An 18,132-nucleotide genomic window follows, 5' to 3' on the forward strand; every position below is an offset into this window, starting at 1 on the left:
GCCCTGGAGTCAGGAGAACCTGAGTTCAAATCCAGGCTCGGACCCTGGGCAAGTCACTTAACCCTGTTTGCCTCCTTAAAAAAAAGAAAGAAAAGAAAATGTAACACTGGCTGCCTAGAAAACTTATAATCTAATAGGGGAAGACAAGAAAAAGAAGCAAGTTAATATACATGAGAACTTGAATACTATAACAAATTTACAAGCATAAACACATATAAGGAATTACAATTCTAAAGAGATCTGGATGTCAGCACTTGAAAAGATTCTGGAATTAGACTTTCTGAGCTATTGACACCTTATTGGAGTCTCTTCCTTGCACTAGAATTTCCTGACTTAGTTTTCCTTCCCATTGACCTTGGCTGCCATATTTACATGGAACAGAACTTCAGTCTCCAGGTTTGGTGGCTCCAGGTTTTGTATACCCAGAACCAACTGGATTTTAATTAGGTAGGCTCTCTGATGTTGAACTCACTTGATCCTGAGCCCCACTTGTCTCCCCAGCTCTCTGCTTGACTTTCATAAAAATACATGATTAGCATTCAAGGAATCAAGGCTTAAAGCTTTTTGATCAGTTTCCCCATTTGTAACAAAAGATTGTGCTGATATAGTAGACAATTTGGAGTGAAAGGTCCTGAGTTCAAATTCTTTTTTTTAAAAAATTTATTTTTCCAACTACATATAAAGATACAATCATTTTTTTTAAGTTTGAGTTTCACATTTTTCTCCCTTCCTTCCTTTCTCCCCTTCCTCTGGCAGAGAGAAATCTAATCTATGCTATATGTTAAATATATTTCCATATTAATCATATTATGAAAGAAGTATCATAACAAAAAGGAGAAAAAACCATGAGGGGGAAGAAAACAAAACATACAACAAATTTTAACAATTTAAAATAGTAACCTTTGGTCTGCATTCAAACCATCACAAGTCCTTTAGAATTATCTTTCATTTTTTTTATTTTTGTTTATTTATTTTTATATTATTACAATAATCTTGTTGTGAGCATAATAATAAACCCCCTCCTCCCCCCCCCAAAAATGAGAATCCTCAAGAATAGTAAGAGAGAAAAAAGAAGTGTACTACTGAGTTAAGCAAGTCCATCATAGTTGATTACCACTCTTTGTTGTTGTTAATGTGTACAATGTTCTTCTGATTCTGCTCACTTCACTCAGTATCAGTACATGCAAGTCTTTCTAGGCTTTTCTGAAGTCCCAGCCCCCATGGTTTCTTTTTTTAATTTATTTTTTAATTATATGTAAAGATAGTTTTCAACATTCATTCTTTTGCAAGTTTTTGAGTTCCACATTTTTCTACCACCCTCCCTTCCCTCACCCCTCCCCAGGGCAGCAAACAATTTGATATAGACTGTATTTGTACAATGGTTTTTAAGATATTTTTCCATATTGTCATGTTGTGAAAGGAGAATTAGAACTAAGGGGGAGGGAATCCCGAGAAGTAAAGAAAAAAGCATAAAGGAAGTTTTTAAAAAAAGTGAACACAGTGTGCTTTGTTCTGCATTTAGAATCCATAGGTTCTTCTCTGAATGTGGATGGCATTATCCAAAGCAGTTCTCTCAGGCTTGTCCTTGATCTCTGAACCTCTGAGAGAAGTTGCTTCCATTATAGTTGATTATCTCATAATGTTGCTGCTAATGTGTACGATGTTCTTCTGGTTCTGCTCACTTCATTCAGCATCAGTTCTGATGAGTCATTCTAATGAGTCTTTCCAGGCTTTTCTAAAGTCTCATAGCTCTTGATTTCTTAAAGAACGATAATATTCCATAATATTCATATACCATAACTTGTTCAACCATTCCCCAATTGATGGGCATCCCCTCCATTTCCAGTTTTTTACCAATACAAAAAGAACTGCTGGGGCAGCTAGGTGGCACAGTGGATAGAGCACCGGCCCTGGAGTCAGGAGGACCTGAGTTCAAATCCAGCCTGAGACACTTCATAATGACCTAGCTGCGTGGCCTTGGGCAAGCCACTGAACCCCATTGCCTTGCACAAACTAAAAACAACAACAAAAACAGAACTGCTATGAATATTTTTGTACATGTGGGTTTTTTACCTTTTCTTGAGTTCTCTCTGAGATACAGACCTAATCTCGGGATTGCTGGATCAAAGAGTATACACAGTATTATTGTCCTTTGGGCCTAGTTTCAATTTGATGACTTTCAAATTCTGTCTCAGACTTTACTAGCTGTATGTAACCTTGGATACAAAGTCCCTTCCCCTCCCTGTACCTCAGTTTCCCCTTCTGTAAAATGAAGTGCCTAGAGTCTAATTCACTTCTTGGATTCAGGATTCTATGGATTACCATAGGCAAGTGAAGGGTCCTGAGTTCAAATTCTGCCCCAGAGTTTACTAGGTGTGTGACCTTGAGTACAAAGTCCTTTTTCCTCCAGGAGCCTTAGATTCCTCCTCTGTAAAATAAGGGGATAGAACTCAATGTCCTCTGAGGTCCCCTCCAGTTCTAAAGCTAGGAGATTATGAGTTTGTGTGAACCTGGGCAAGCCCCTTCCATTCCCTGGCCCTGAGTTTCCTCCTCTGTGTAATGAAGGGATGAACTAGGGATCTATGAGCCTCTGAATGAAAAAAATCAGTATCTTTCTACTGAACCTGCAGACAAGTAAAATAATATGTGAGAAGTGTTTCAGCTTCACAGAAGACTGCATTTAATATAGTTTTAAGAACTGGTTACTATGGTGAAATCAAGAAGAAAAAAAATGGCCAAATTATTTTTTCCATAATGTGGACTATTTATACAACCTTTCCTTTTATTTAGATAACTCATGTCACAGGTTCTCATCCAACAAAAATGGTCTAGGTAATCGTTGGGTAATAGGTAACTAGCTGGTAGGCACATAAGGAGAATATGAACCTAGACTCAGGAAGACCTGAATTCAAATCTGGCCTCAGATATTTACTACCCATAGGACCCTAGGCAAGTCACTTCACCTCTGTTTGCCTCAGTTTCCTCATCATAAAATGGAGAATCAAAACTGTACCTACTTACCAGGGTTTTTATGAGGATCAAATGAGATAATAGCCTTATAGGAATGTGCTAGGAATTATTTCTCAGTTTACTGCTTCATTTCTCCCACTCACAAAATCTGGGAAATTCAATAGACAATACTCTTCAATATGGTGTCATTTGATCCCTTTACAAGCCTACAATTCACAAAGTTCAAAGAAAAATGTTGGGTTTACAATGTTAAAGGAACCAAAGAAAGACAAAAGAGAGCTCATGGGAAGTATCAATACCCTCCTCTTCCTACCCGCCCCACCAGTGAATAGCTTTTCCCTTTGGGTAGCTCCAGAGGCATAGGTTGCCTTTGATGAGATAATCCTCTGAGTGCATTTACTACTGTAGATGGTATGCTCTAGAATATTCCAGAAGAATCAAGAGAAACAACTCAAATTCAGTACTCAACAAACAGGCCTCCACTCTGGAGTTTCCCCTAACCTTTCAAAAACTCATAGGGAGTCAGAAGTGTGTCTTCCATCTCCTTTGTCAAAGAGGGTCTCCTGTCTGACATCACACACACAGACACACACACTTGTTTGAGTACACACACCACATACCACAGGCCTCTGAGTTTTGTCTTCCCTTTAAAGTGCAACAGAGTTCCCTAATTGTCTCTCAGGGGGTAACTTAGCAAGCAAGGCCATTCAGTTGACCTAGAGGGATGCTTCCTTTCATAATAAAGGTTGTTTGCTCTTTGCTTTTGAAGAGGACCAGTGACCTCACAGGGTCATGTCTTGACTTTCACATGAACTGGATTTCAATAAGGCAGAGTTTCACAAGCCATAAGCCTCCCTATCTTACAGAACCATCAAAGCCCAGTGGCAGGACAAAGTCAGTATGACTCTCAGTGGTGGTGGTTGACCTTGGCAACTTCCATGTCTGATCCACAGCACCTACTTCAGTCACCTTCATGGCCATTGAAACAAATTATTCTTATCAGTTCATTTCTCCAAGGGAAGTCATCACAAGCTTAGGGTGGACATTTCCCTAACACACTGTTAGGTGTCAAGTGACTGCTAAGCAAGTTACAGTTTCTTAGAGCTCCACATGAAAGTGGGGTGAATAAAATGGAGATGGACAGAATGGAGAAGAGCTTGGCAAGTTCTCACCCCAGAGGTGCTAATCCTCTTTGATACCCCATGCACCCCACTGAGGGCAATAAGGATTGAGCAGGGAATGTCATGTCTTTCTCCATGACTAATTTTTGCAAGGAAGAAAGGAAGAAAGAGGAAAGAATGCAAGAAATAGTCCTTAGGACATCAGTTATGTGGTTATTTGTTGAACAAAGAAATGAAACCTTCAGTGACTGCCAGAAAAGGATTTTAGTTGGAGTAAAGTCACTCGGAATGGCCAACAAGATGACATCATCAACCTTTTTTTAATAGTTCATGGCATCTGAGCCAAATGAAAGAAAAAGTCCTCTGGATATTAGTAAGTTACCACTCATATTTGTGGCTTCCAAATTCATGCCTTAATTTCATCACTGAAGTGGGAGCAGATAAGGAGTTTCTTAGCTTGTAGAATTTGTCTACCTCTTTCCTTGTCATCAACTACAAACTTTAGCATTACTGAGTTCCTGAATTAGCCTGGAAGGGGCAGTTAGGTGGCTCAGTGGAAAGAGCATTGGACTTGGAATCAGAAAGAACTGAGGTCAAATCCAGCCTCAGAAACTTCCTAGTTGTGTGACCTTAGGCAAATCACTTAATTTCTATTTGCCACTAGAGAAGAAAAAGGTGACATCATTCCATTATATTTTCCAAGAAAACCCCATGGATAGAGAACTACAGGGACATGAAGAGTTGGATACAACTGACAATAGTGAAGCAGTCAGGCCATTGTTCTTTGGATAAAGTTTACAACAAAGATCTGTGGTCAAATGCTATAGGCTGTTCTCCTGGCTCCAGGGAACTTTGTGTATAGAGATAGACCAGAATGGGACCATGACCTATGACTCCACAGAAGATGGATGTAAATGGAAACCACAAAAGAGACTCTCACTGTCCCCTGGGACCACTTGCACATGACCCTGGGACATCTGTGGCACTAGACCTTCTTGTTCTATTTCTAGATAAGAACTGATCTGGTCTGAGGTTGGTGCAGGGATGCATCACACCATTCTGCCCTCCCACTCCCAAAGACTTCCACAAATAGCACAGTTAATCTAACACAACCAATAAACTCATATACATGTTTACTTTCAAACTTGGCAAGGGCATCTCTTTTTTGGTATCTCAGTATCATCTCAGAGGCTCTGCATTCCTACAATTGAAGGACAGAAGAGATCAGGCCCCTTCCATTTGACCTTAAAAATGACATTGCTGGCAGGATAGGGTGCCCCCACAAACTTGTGTCTTTACAGTGCAGGTACATTTAGGTCTTTCCATCAGAAGGGCATCACAGGAATGAAAGACTGATTGGGTTAAGTCTCAGCTCTGTCAATACTTGAGTGATCTTGGGCAAGTGTCTTCCATTCCCTGCATCTATATTTCTTCATCTTTAAAGTAAGTATATTGTGCTGTACAGTCTGATTCTTTTATCCTATGATGCACAACTCAAATTTCCGAAACAAATGGACATAAAGCCAAAAGCAACCTCCTCCACAAAACATGCTTTTTCTGCACAAGCATACAGAAACTAAAGAAAAAACTGTTAGAAAGGTATTTAACACAGATGATAAGTGATAACTGAACAAAAGCAAGAGAGAAAAAGGAAGGAATGGCAAAGGCAAGCCTATTTAAAATGAAGAGTATAAACACAAAGCCCCTCAAATTCCATAAACCTTCATTTAAGCATCACAGAAAAAATCTTTGATGAAATCTAATGCTCATTCATGATAATGGCATAGAATAGAAAGAAAAATTGTAGAGGATCAACCATAAATAAATCAAACTGCTGTTCAATTGTGCTTACTATGAGCTTGGCACTCTGTCCAGTCTGCAAGATGGACTAGAGCAAAGCATTTGTCAAGACTGTTTTCATTAACCAAGAATGAAAGTCAGACAACATGCAGCACCTGTGAGGCGGGCCTTACTCTCCTGGTCTCAGCTTCTGGGCTGTTGTTCTCACCAGAGTTTAGAAGTCTATCACTGTGATCCCAGTGAGGACCAAGAAGCGCTTTACACCCCCTGTTTATGAGCCTAAATACAAATACAAAACTGAGAAGGAATTTCGAGACCATGCCTGGGCAGCAGGGATTGTCATTCCCAAAGAATGTCTTGAGTGCCCCATTCATTTGGCCTGCACAGCTGGGATTTTTGATGCTTATGTTCCTCCTGAGGGGGATGCTCGCCTTACATCCCTCTCCAAGGCTGGCCTGAAGCAGAAAACAGAGAAGCTAAAGCAAGGTGTGGCTTCACAGTTGGCAATTTGTAAAGTGAGAGAATATGATGATGATTTCCGAATCAAGACCTTCCAAGAAAAAGCTCAGCAGATCTTTGTTGAAGCTCATCAGTGTCTCAATATTTCAGATCATGACTGACTTCATGCCCTGGTAACAGAGTGCTGCTTCCTGGAAATGGGGTGGGACATCCAACTTAAAACAGTATGTTGGAGCTTTGTGGAATCTCTGGAACCACCAAGGGTAGTTCATGTTCGTTGCCCAAATATGATGAGCGAGGGCAACATATACGGCCAGGTTACCGTCTGCATGCACACTCGCCAGACCCTGGCTATCTATGACTGCTTTAGGCGGTTGATGTATGGACAAGAAGATGTGCCAAAGGATGTGTTGGAGTATGTTGCATTTGAGAGACACTTAACAAACCCATATGGAGCCTGGAGAATGCATGGCAAATTTGTCCCTGCCTGGGCCCCTTCTAAAGATCCCATCCCCAAGATGGTAATGATCCTGAGTTCCAAACTCCAGCCATGGGAAGAATATGAAGAGATGATGAATGTGGAAGTTGAAAAACCTCAGCCAACTCAGTGGCACAAGTAGGATGGGATGGGAAAGTCTGATGATTTGGATTTGGAGCATTTCACAGAACATCTGAAAACAGGTCTTCCAAATGTTAAAACTTCCAGGAGCAAGAAGAAGCCACCCTCAACCACCTTTTCAGTTCAAGAAAGAGGAGCAGTTGTTTGAAATAAAACCCTGTCAGGGTTTCAAACTAGTTTTAACAGGTTCTATAGTTTCTAATCATCCAGGATGGGTCTTCAATCTTGATAGGAAATGAAATTGAAATGGGAGCTGTAGCAACCACAGGAATGGGGAAGAGAGTTTGCTATGAATGATATGACATCAACCAAGACAGTATAAACATTCAGGATAGCCTTTTAATCCCTTCAATCTTCTTACACCTCAGCACAAACCTAGCATATAAATATAGAGGAGAAAAAGATATGGGGTGGGCTGGTCTTAACTGCAAAATTAATTGGCCAGATTTTGTTACATATATCAGTACTTCTTGGCTGTAGTAACCACCACAACATAATGACAAGTTCTAGTTTTCCCTTTCCTGTCTCAGGTGCAGGAAAAAAAAGGAATTAAACCCAGAGGACAGGAGTTTGAATCTAGCCCCAGACATTTGACACTAGCTGTGTGACTTTGGGCATTACTTAACCTTGATTGCCTTACACTCAGGGTCATCCCCAATTGTCCTGATTCATATCTGACCATTGGACCCAGATGACTCTGGAGGAGAAAGTGAGGCTAGTGACTTAGCACAGCCCCCCTCACTCAAATTCAATTCATGTACTTGTCATGGCATCCCTTCCCCACTGCACTGGTATTCTTCAAAAAATAAAGTACCAAAAAGAACTTTTAGAATTTCCCATTCTTCCGTGTTCTTGCAGTGTGATATCTGAAATCATCATCCTTGACCCACATATAACCCTTTGAGGAAACAGCTTTGGTCTCTGAGAGAGCAGTTCTTGGTCTAAGGCTGTTTTTTTTCTATTTTCTATTTAAAAAATAGATTTTATTTTTTTAGAAAGATTTTATTTATTTTCAGTTTTACAATTTTCCCCCATTCTTGCTTCCCTCCCTCCACTCCCCCCACAGAAGGCATTCTGTTAGTGTTTACATTGGTTCCATGTTATTCATTGATCTCAGTTGAATGTCATGACAGAGAAATATTATCCTTAGGGAACAAAAATAAAGTATGAGATAGTAAAATTATACAATATAACTTTTTTTCTAAAAAAAAGAAAAATAAAAAGAATGAAAGTCAGAGGTTCCAATACAATCAGATAGCATCGTAGTTCCAACCATGAATGATGCTGACTAGTGTTCTGGTGGCATTACTCCCATGATCTGCTGGACAGAGTTCAGGAAAACAAAGTCTTTGAGTTCTGGGGTCGGGGGGAGGATATGATTGAAGGTGGAAGGTTGGCGAGGAAAGACCATACTGACAATTAGCCCAGTGAGTGACAGGATGTACCAAGGTGTTGTATAAGGTTCAGAGATTATCAGATACTGTCAGAATTCTGATCATCACAACTCAAAGATGGAAGGCCTGAGAGGAAAAATTGTACTGATGATTAGCCCATTGAGTGATAGGTTAGGATGTACCAGGTACTATAATCATATAGTATAGGATTGTGCTTGCCCAGCATGTTTGATGTGTCATGGTTGCCTCACCGATATGGAAGAAATCAAAAACATTTAAGGCCAAGAGACTCAAGCAGTAGCCAGACTATCTCCAAGAGTCCTGTTTCCTAAAAATCAGACCTGAGATGGAATATTTCTAGTAAAGGCAAGTGAAAAAGTTACCTTGCATAGCTTACCCCCTCATATCAATGTGCAACGCATTTGACTGCTTGGTGAGGTCATCTTCTTTGCATAGGACAAGTAGTAGTAGATATAATAAGTAATAGAGAAGCAGGGGGAGCAGCTGGGTGGCACAGCAAATAGAGCACCAGTCCTGGAGTCAAGAGGACCTGAGTTCAAATCCAGTTTCAGACACGAAGTAACTAGCTGTGTGACCTTGAGCAAATCATTTAACCCCATTGCCTAGCAAAAACCTAAAAAAAAAAACCAAAAGACTACTAGAGAAGCAATGAATTCATTTCCTCTGGGGGAAAAACAAACAAACATCTCATTTAATCTACTTTTATTGAGTATCACATAGGGAATTGTAGCAATTGCAAAAAGACAGGGGAAAAAGTCATGAATTAGAGGGATTAATATTGCAGACCAAGAGAGTCAAACAGCATTCTTTACAGATGACATGCTAGGGAATCTAGAACATTCAACTATCTTAAAGAATAAAACTCATTGGGTCAGTCAATGTTTTTGGTACAATTGACTTGTATAGGAACTTGAAGTTCATTTAGCTTTTATGTCAGTCAAGATGAAGACCTTTGGGCCTTTGTGTGTGGTCTGTAGAGGCCATGAATTTGACTGTTGGCTGCCATCTAGTTTTTTGCTTCCTGGGAACTTCTAGGTGTCTGTATTGTTTCTTTCTTCCTTGGAGTTTCTTTCTAATTAGAGCAATGAATTTTTAAAATTTTAATCCAATTATATACAAAGATGTTTTTCAACATTCATGCTTTTGCAAACTTTTGAGTTCCACATTTTTCTGCCACCCTCTCTTCTCTTCCCCTTCCCCATGGCAATGAACAATCTGATACAGGTTGTACATGTACAATCATGTTTAACGTATTTCCATATCAGTCATGCTGGGGAAGAATTTGAACTAGGAGAAAAAACTATCTTGAGAGAGAAACAACATAAAAGAAGTTTTAAAAAGTATACGTAGTATGCTTTGCTCTATCTTCAAACTCCATAGTATTTTCTCTGGATGTGGTTGACATTTTCCATAACCAAGTCTCTCAGACTTGATCTCTGAACAGCTGCATCATGGTTGATCATCTCACAATATTGCTGTTCATGTATACAATGTTCTCCTGGTTCTACTTATTTCATTTGGCATCAGTTCTTGTAAGTCTTTCCAGAACTTTCAGTACAAGAATTCTTAAATTCTTTCCAGTTGGAAACTCCTTAGGCAGCCATGGGGAAGCTTATTGCATTCTTCTGAGAATCACATTTTTAAAAGCATAAAATAGATTATAGAGGAAATAAATTCAATTATATTCAATTATCAAAATAATAATCATATATACATGTATCTACATATATGTGTGTAGATAGATAGATAGATAGATAGATAGATAGATAGATAGATAGATAGATAATAGTCATAATGCCCAGGTTAAGGCCCGCTGCCCAATGGTGTCTGGTTTGGCAAATCTCCAGAGGCACTTTTCTCTCTTCTCCAACTTTTTTAGAGGAAGTGATTAAAAAGTGATGTCATTTATGCCTGGAAAGTCATTTAATTGAGAACACTTACAGAGTTGGTTAAGTAGGTTATATTAAGCAATTAAGTTTATGATTAATCATTGAAATAAATTTAGAGCTTTTCTGTGCTAAATAACAGAAATCAACATTAATGTGTCTTCATAAGTAGGTGCTCAGACCCTAAAATGAAAGGACACTTGCCTCTCTGACTCCTCTGCCAAAATCATTAGGTGAAAAGCAGGTCTACCTGGCTTGTCCATTTTTTTCTTTTTTAACAAGGCAATGGGGTTAAGTGACTTGCCCAAGGCCACACAGCTTGGTAATAATTAAGTGTCTGAGGCTGGATTTGAACTCAGGTCCTCCTGACTCCAAGGCTGGTGTTCTATCCACTGTACCACCTAGCTGACTCTTGGCTTGTCCATTTTCTTTTTTTTTTTTAGGTTTTTTTTTGCAAGGCAAACGGGGTTAAGTGGCTAGCCCAAGGCCACACAGCTAGGTAATTATTAAGTGTCTGAGACCGGATTTGAACCCAGGTACTCCTGACTCCAGGGCCGGTGCTTTATCCACTACACCACTTAGCCTCCCCCAGCTTGTCCATTTTCAACCAAAACCTTTTCAAAATCCTTTCAAAAGACTTCAAGTGGAACTGACAGTCTGTCCTGCCATAATATAGCAGAACTAGTCATTGGAACCTGGCCTTTGCAGGACAGGTGGGAGGAGGCTGGATAGAACAAAGGGAAGGAAGAAGGCAAAATGTGCTATGAGAGATGAGTTGGGGGAAAAGAGGAGTTAGGTGATGTCAAAGGGCCTTCTCAGCTCTCATTCCTGGAAGTCTGTGATTCTAGGATCCTATTTCCTGGGATTAAAGCAATGTGCTAAGAATTGAAAAGTCTCTGCAGGACTGAAAAAGATACTTCATTTGCTCAATAATCAGAAGAAGTTTATTACAGAAGGAGAAGAAAGAAAGAAAGAAAGAAAGAAAGAAAGAAAGAAAGAAAGAAAGAAAGAAAGAAAGAAAGAAAGAGAGAGGAAAGAAGGAAAGGATAAAAAGGATGAAGGAAGGAAGAAGGGAAGGAATGAACCAGAAAAACACTGTACACCCTAACAGCAACATTCCATCAGTGCAACAATCAGGGACAATTTGGGGCTGTCTGCGATGGGGAATACCATCTGTATCCAGAGAAAGAATTGTGGAGTTTGAACAACCTTCAATTTTAAAAAAGTGTCTTCTGTACTCCATAATTTTGCTATTTTTATTATTTTACTTTCTCCTCAAGGATATGCTTTCTCTCTCAACACACTCAATTTCGATCAACGTATAGCATGGAAGCAATGTAAAGATTATCAGACTGCCTTCTGTGGGGGGAGGGTACAGGGAGGGAAGGGAAGGGGGAAAGTGTAAAATTCAAAACCTTACAAAAGTGATAGGTAGAAACTACTATTGTATAGAATTGGAAAACAAATTAAATATTAAAAAATAAGTGATGGAGTAAATGTTGATAATACAGATTAAACTGAAAAGTGTGGCCTTAGGTGTGTGTTTGTGTGTGTGTGTATGTGTGTGTATGTATGTGTGGGTACATATCTATCTACCCATCCATCCATCCATATCTCTCTCTCTCTCTCTCTCTCTCTCCCTTCCTTTCCTTCTTTCTCTCTTCCTTCCTTTCTTTCTACCCACCGATCTACCCATCCACCCATCCACTCATCTACCTACCTACTATCCATCTATCTATCTATCTATCTATCTATCTATCTATCTATCTATTTTCCCAGAGATCTAGCTGTTAAACAGTAATAGGACATTCCTGACCTGCCTTTCTCTAATATTATGAAGCCAGGTCCTTCCAGGAATCTCATGTTAATGGATCTTTTTTCAGAGACTAGATATAACTGTATTTCCTCTAACCAAACTCATTTAGATTTCTGATCCTGTGACCCACAACTGAAAACCTCAGGTGCTGCTGGGAGGCAGTGGACAGAATGCTGGATTTAGAGTCGAAGAACTGGGACTCGAATCCTTAATTTACTTTGTGACCTTAGACAATTCATTTCCATTCCCTAAGCTTCATTTTCCTTCTCTCTAAAATGAGGGGTTTAGGGTAAATGCCTATAAGGTTCTTCCAGCTCTAAATCTAGAACCCTATGGTGATCTTAGACAAATCCTTTTCTGAACCTCAGTTTACTCCTTTCTACAATGAGAGGATTGGTCTCTGTTATCTCTTCCAGTTTCAGTTCTAGGCTTCTAAGTGTGACTATGGATAAGTCACTTCTTCTCCCTAGGTCTAAGTTTCCTACTTTGTACAAAGAGAGTCTGACCTCAGAGGTCCTTTTGAACTTGAAATCTAGGGTCCTTTGATCCTATGCATTGATGAAGTAGGAATAAAGTCAGAAAAGAATGTATTCTGCATGGGACCTGTTTGTTTCCTCCTTTTTCCCTTGGGACAATGTGTCCCACTGAGTTTATCGCCCATAACATCTTGCTCTTGGCTTTAATTCTCTGAGCTTAATCAGGTGGGTGAAGATTGAAAGGCCATGGCCTGGCCAAGTGCTGGCAGCCTTCTAGACACAAAGGACTCCAGTGGGGGATCCAGGTTGCATTGCAGTAAGAGGGATTAATGGATAATGGGGCCAAGAAGCTTTGTGTCCCTCTGGAGGTCAAAATGACTCCACTGCTGAGAATGGAAACTATGTTCCATTTAATATTCAAATGTTCCACTTCAGCTCGATCAGTCCTGAGGAGGGGGAGGAAGAGGAAGGGAAACAGAGGTCCTGAACTGCTTGCCAAGAATTGGATTCTGCTTACAAGTGGCTGAGACTTCCCAGGATGCTCCTTGTTCCAGGAAACTCAGCGGACCTCACCTTCCCCTATCTCTTTGCCCACTCTATCAGCTCTCCCCTCCCCATTTCCTTCTGCTCAACTCTCCCCACTCCCCAGATCCCAACCCCCAACCAATCTAGCTGACTCAGTCTGCCTAGGAAAGCCAGTGTCCCTCCAGGGATTAGACCCTGACACATTCTCCTTTCCAGCATCCAACTACCAGGCAGCAGAGAAGATTAAGGAACACATAAGTTAATATTGCCCTCTGGGAGCTCTCTGACAGAATATGGGACTGCCTACTTAGATAACGAGCATAGTCCCAGTGCCCTGGCTAAAGCAGAGAGTGTCAAAGAGGAAAAGAGGAAAGGTATGGGTTGCTTTTTAAAGATTTTAAAGTTATTGCCATCTGTTTACATTGCCTTTATCTCCCTCTATGACTTTCTCCACCTGTTCCCAGAGAGCCATCTCATATAACAAAGAATTGACAAAGAGAAAGAGGAAAAAGAGAAAACAAATTCAGCAAAACATCCATTCATCAACCAAAAAATCTGATGCTAGCTGAACTATTCTACACCTGGGGACCCCCTGCCCCTCCCTGCCATCTCACAAAAGGAGAAGAGTCACATCCTTATCTCTTCTTTGGAATCAGGTTTATCTTTTATAATTTTGTGATGTTAATTCCTGATTTTGTTCCAAATTGATTTCTAAAGATAATTAGTCAATTAAAGGTATGTAGATTTAGAACCAGAAGGAACTTTAGAGACAGTGAAGTCTGTTCTCCTTCTGTTACTATTGGGGAAATTGAGGCCTAGGTAACTGAAGGGTCTGGCATAAAGATCATCTGGAAGTTCCTAATCTAAACCAAGAGCTGGCAGGGTTTTCAGAGGTCACCAAATCAACCCCTTCATCTTACAGAGGGGAAACTGAGGCCTTGAGAAGTTAAACAGATTATCTGAAGTCACCCAAGTAGTAAATATCCTGCAGAGATCTTCTCTGATTCTTAGACTTAGAGGTATTTTCACTGTACTGGATTTGGTGAAAAGGGTGAGGGGTTAGGGAGAGTGTATGGATTTTGTTTTATTTTTGTGCTGATCTAAGAAACCAAAAGATTAGTGGAAGTGTGTATGTGGGCAGACTAAACCCACCTCTAGAGGCAAGGTGACAGTCCAGTCCATGGGGTGTCCAGAGAATTTGGTGGAGATACAGGAAATCAAGATTTTAGTCCTGGCCTTGCCACCCAAGGATTATGTGACTTGGTCCAGTTGCTGAACTTTTGAGCCTTCCTTCTCAGCTTCCATTTTCAATCCAAATGGGTTGGATAAGCCTTGAGTTTCCTCCCTTCTGGTGGTTGTAAAGAAAAGTCCTTTGAGAACCTCAAGGTCCTAGAGAAATGGGAGTTTTGATGATGAGTCTGAAGGTGGCCATCTTCAATCAGTCAAGCTATGGGCATCTATCACAGCCTCTCTGGCTGGTTCAGTATTGAAGAACTGAAGAAGTCTGTTGTTCGATGAGCACCCTCACTGGGTAGGTCAACATCATCACCACATAGTGAATGAATTTCTTTTGAAGCTGTTGAGGGATTGCAATGAGCATTAAGGAGGGATGGCCTATTCAAAATGACGATGATGATGATTTCGTTGAAGAGTCACCCTTAACCCCCACTTTTTATCCCTCCTTGAAATACCCTTTATGGGCACTGTCATTAGGTCCTGCTCCTTCCTTTACTGTCTTTTGTTGGTGTTGTTGTTTTTTAGGTTTTTGCAAGGCAAATGGGGTTCAGTGACTTGCCCAAGACTACCCAGCTGGGTCATTATTAAGTGTCTGAGGCTGCGTTCGAACCCAGGTACTCCTGAGGCCGGTGCTTCATCCACTACGCCACCTAGCTGCCCCCCTTCCTTTACTTTCAAGGGAAGCAACTTTCCAGGAATCTTACAGGTTGTAAGTGTCAAAGGTGAGATTTGAACCCAGGTCTTCCTTATTCCATATACAGTGCTCAGTCAATTCTGCTGTGCAGTCTCTACATATCATATTATAATATACTTTTATTTATAAGTGATTGATTCTGTTAGGGAATTTCACATAAATTATCAGTTATTCAATCAATAAATAGATGTCTATTAAACACCTACTATGTGCCAGATATATGCCATAGTGAATAGAGAGGCATTCTTCCAATCAGAAAGTCTAGACTCAAGTACTGCCTTTGCAACCTACCGGTTTTGTGGCCCTGGGTTAGTCGTTTAACTTCTCAATGATCAAGGTCACTCTGTAAACGAGAGTTTCTTAACCTTTTGGGCCTTTGGCAGTCTAGTGAATCCAATAGACTGATGAAGTCAATAGACTCTTCTCAGAATCATTTCTTTGAATACACAAAACTCAATACTTATCATTATAAAAGAAATCAATTAACGGAATAGTTAATAGAGTTAAGAAACCTTGCTCTGAAGGGAGCAGAACCAAGAGAACATTGTAAACATTAACAAGCATATTGTGGGGGCAGCTAGGTGGCACAGTGGAAAGAGCACTGGCCCTGGAGTCAGGAGTACCTGGGTTCAAATCCAGCCTCAGACACTTAATAATTACCCAGCTGTGTGGTCTTGGGCAAGTCACTTAACCCCATTGCCTTGCAAAAAAAAAAAAACTAAAAAAAAAAACCCCAAGCATATTGTAAGGTGATCAACCTTGATGGATGCAACTCCTCTCAACAGTTCAGAGACTAGGAGAACCCTAGGAGACCCACTATGGACTGTGTTATCCCCATCCAGAGGAAGAAAAACAAAACAAAACAAAACAAAAACCCTACAGAATCTGAATGAACACGACATTCACTTTTTAAAAATCTCTCTTATATATTCTTTCCTATTAATCCTTAATCCTAATTCCTCATACAGAAAATGACTAATCTGTAAAGATATTAAACACAAATGTATCTGTACAATATTTACCAGTTTGCTACTGAGAAGAGAGGGGTGGGAAGGGAGGTTGGAAGGAAATTAGGTAACTTAAAAATATGCATATGGGGGCGGCTAGGTGGCTTAGTGGATGAAGCACCGGCCTTGGAGTCAGGAGTACCTGGGTTCAAATCCAGCCTCAGACACTTAATAATTACCTAGCTGTGTGGCCTTGGGCAAGCCACTTAACCCCATTTGCCTTGCAAAAACCCCAAAACAAAACAAAACAAAAAATATTCATATGAATGTGCATGAATGTTAAAAAATGTTAATAGCATGTAATTGGAAAAATAAAATAAAATGTCAATTTTTAAAAAAGAGACCTTGCTCTAACACTAACATTTTTCAGTTGTCCAGCTAAATGTAGAGACTCAACAAATATGGATAAAAAATAGAAGAAAAAGAAATACAGTATTACGTATGTAGAAAAAAAGGATGTTTTTATCAATAAACAAAGAGAAATCATTAGTAATTCTTTTTTTATCCTTTATTATAAAGGTATGTCTCTCTGGGAGAGTGAGCAGGGAATTATTTGGAAATATATGTGATATTTTTAAATATATCAATAAAAATTAAAGAAATGATTAAAGACAAAATCAATGAGTTTGTTTGGACAAAGACAAAAGAATTCTCTTCAAATATTATACCCACTAACAGCAAAATGGGATGATGATCATTTCTGCAGTACAATAATCGAAGACAATATTAAAAGACTTGTGATAGAGAATACCATCCATATCCAGAGAAGGAACTGTGGAGTTTAAATGCAGACCCAAGTTTACTATCTTCAATTTAAAAAAAAAAAAGTGTTCCTCAATAGACTTGCTCATTCCATCAGTGCAACAACCAGGGACAATTTTGGGCTATTTTCGATGGAGAACACCATTTGTATCCAGAGAAAGAATTATGGAGTTTGAACAAAGATCAAAGATTATTATCTTCAATTTAGAAAAAAAACCGTTATCTTATTATGCAATTTTGTTGTCTCTTATTTTTTTTCCTTGCTTAAGGATATGATTTCTCTCTTAACACATTCAATTTAGATCAGCATATACCATGGAAACAATGTAAAGACTAACAGACTGTCTTCTGTGGGGGGAGGAGCAAGAATGGGGGAAAAATTGTAAAACTCAAAATAAATAAAATCTTTCTTAAAAAAAGTTGAATCATGAATCATATTATTTTCTTCCTCTTTAATTTTTTCTTCTGTTTGGATATGATTCTTCTTTCACAACATGATTAATACGAATCCATGTTTAGCATAGTTATAAATATAGAGTCTATGTTACATTGCTTTCTATCAAGGAGGAAAGGGAGGGAGGGAGAAAAATGTCAAAAAAAATGCTTACTGAGAACTACTGTTATATGTAGTAGAAAAAATAAAGAAATTCTTAAAAAAGGATTCTCTTCAACAAAAAGTATTATTCCTCTCCAGGATACAGTGGATTCACCTTCACAGAATTTTCCCACCATGCCATAGAAATCTCTTCCAGGTCAGGTCTAGTCTTTCACTGGAAGCACTTTCCAACAATGTGACCTCACCTTCCAATTGAGTGGTTCCTCTCAGAATTTCTAATTTAAGGAGGAGACTCAAGCCAAAGATGTTTTCAGCCTTTTCCAGGCTACAATGCAGGCTCATCTCTGAGAGACTTACTCTCTTTTTTTTCTTTAGGTTTTTTGCAAGGCAATGGGGTTAAGTGGCTTGGCCAAAGCCACGCAGCTAGGTAATTATTGCATCTGAGGCTGGATTTTTAACTCAGGTACTCCTGACTCCAGGGCTAGTGGTCTATCCACTGCACCACCTAGCTGCCCCTGAAAGACTTTCTCTTAACATTCTCAAGTCATTGGTCCTACCAATTAAGAAGCCGGTAATTCTGCTTTTGTACAGAGCCAAGTGTTAGGAATTTCTTATTTGCATCAAGTTTACATTTGTCTCTTGGAGACTTGAACCTGCTGTTTCTAAGTGGGAGACTGAAATCTAGCAACCACCCAACTGAGTCAGATGACTCCATATTCTCAGTGGTCTTTGCTAATTTCCTGGGTTTCTCTTGGAAGTCAGTATTGCCTTAGCTAGAAGAAAATAGCCC

General features: G+C 39.6%; 1 pseudogene; it reads left to right on the forward strand.

The window, feature by feature from the left end:
* The first annotated feature begins 6,021 nt into the window (after positions 1-6,021).
* LOC141498595 (large ribosomal subunit protein mL45 pseudogene) lies at positions 6,022-6,970 on the forward strand (annotated as a pseudogene).
* Positions 6,971-18,132: the final 11,162 nt, after the last annotated feature.

This window comes from Macrotis lagotis, chromosome X, assembly GCF_037893015.1.
Source record: "Macrotis lagotis isolate mMagLag1 chromosome X, bilby.v1.9.chrom.fasta, whole genome shotgun sequence".
NCBI classification, from domain to species: domain Eukaryota; kingdom Metazoa; phylum Chordata; class Mammalia; order Peramelemorphia; family Peramelidae; genus Macrotis; species Macrotis lagotis.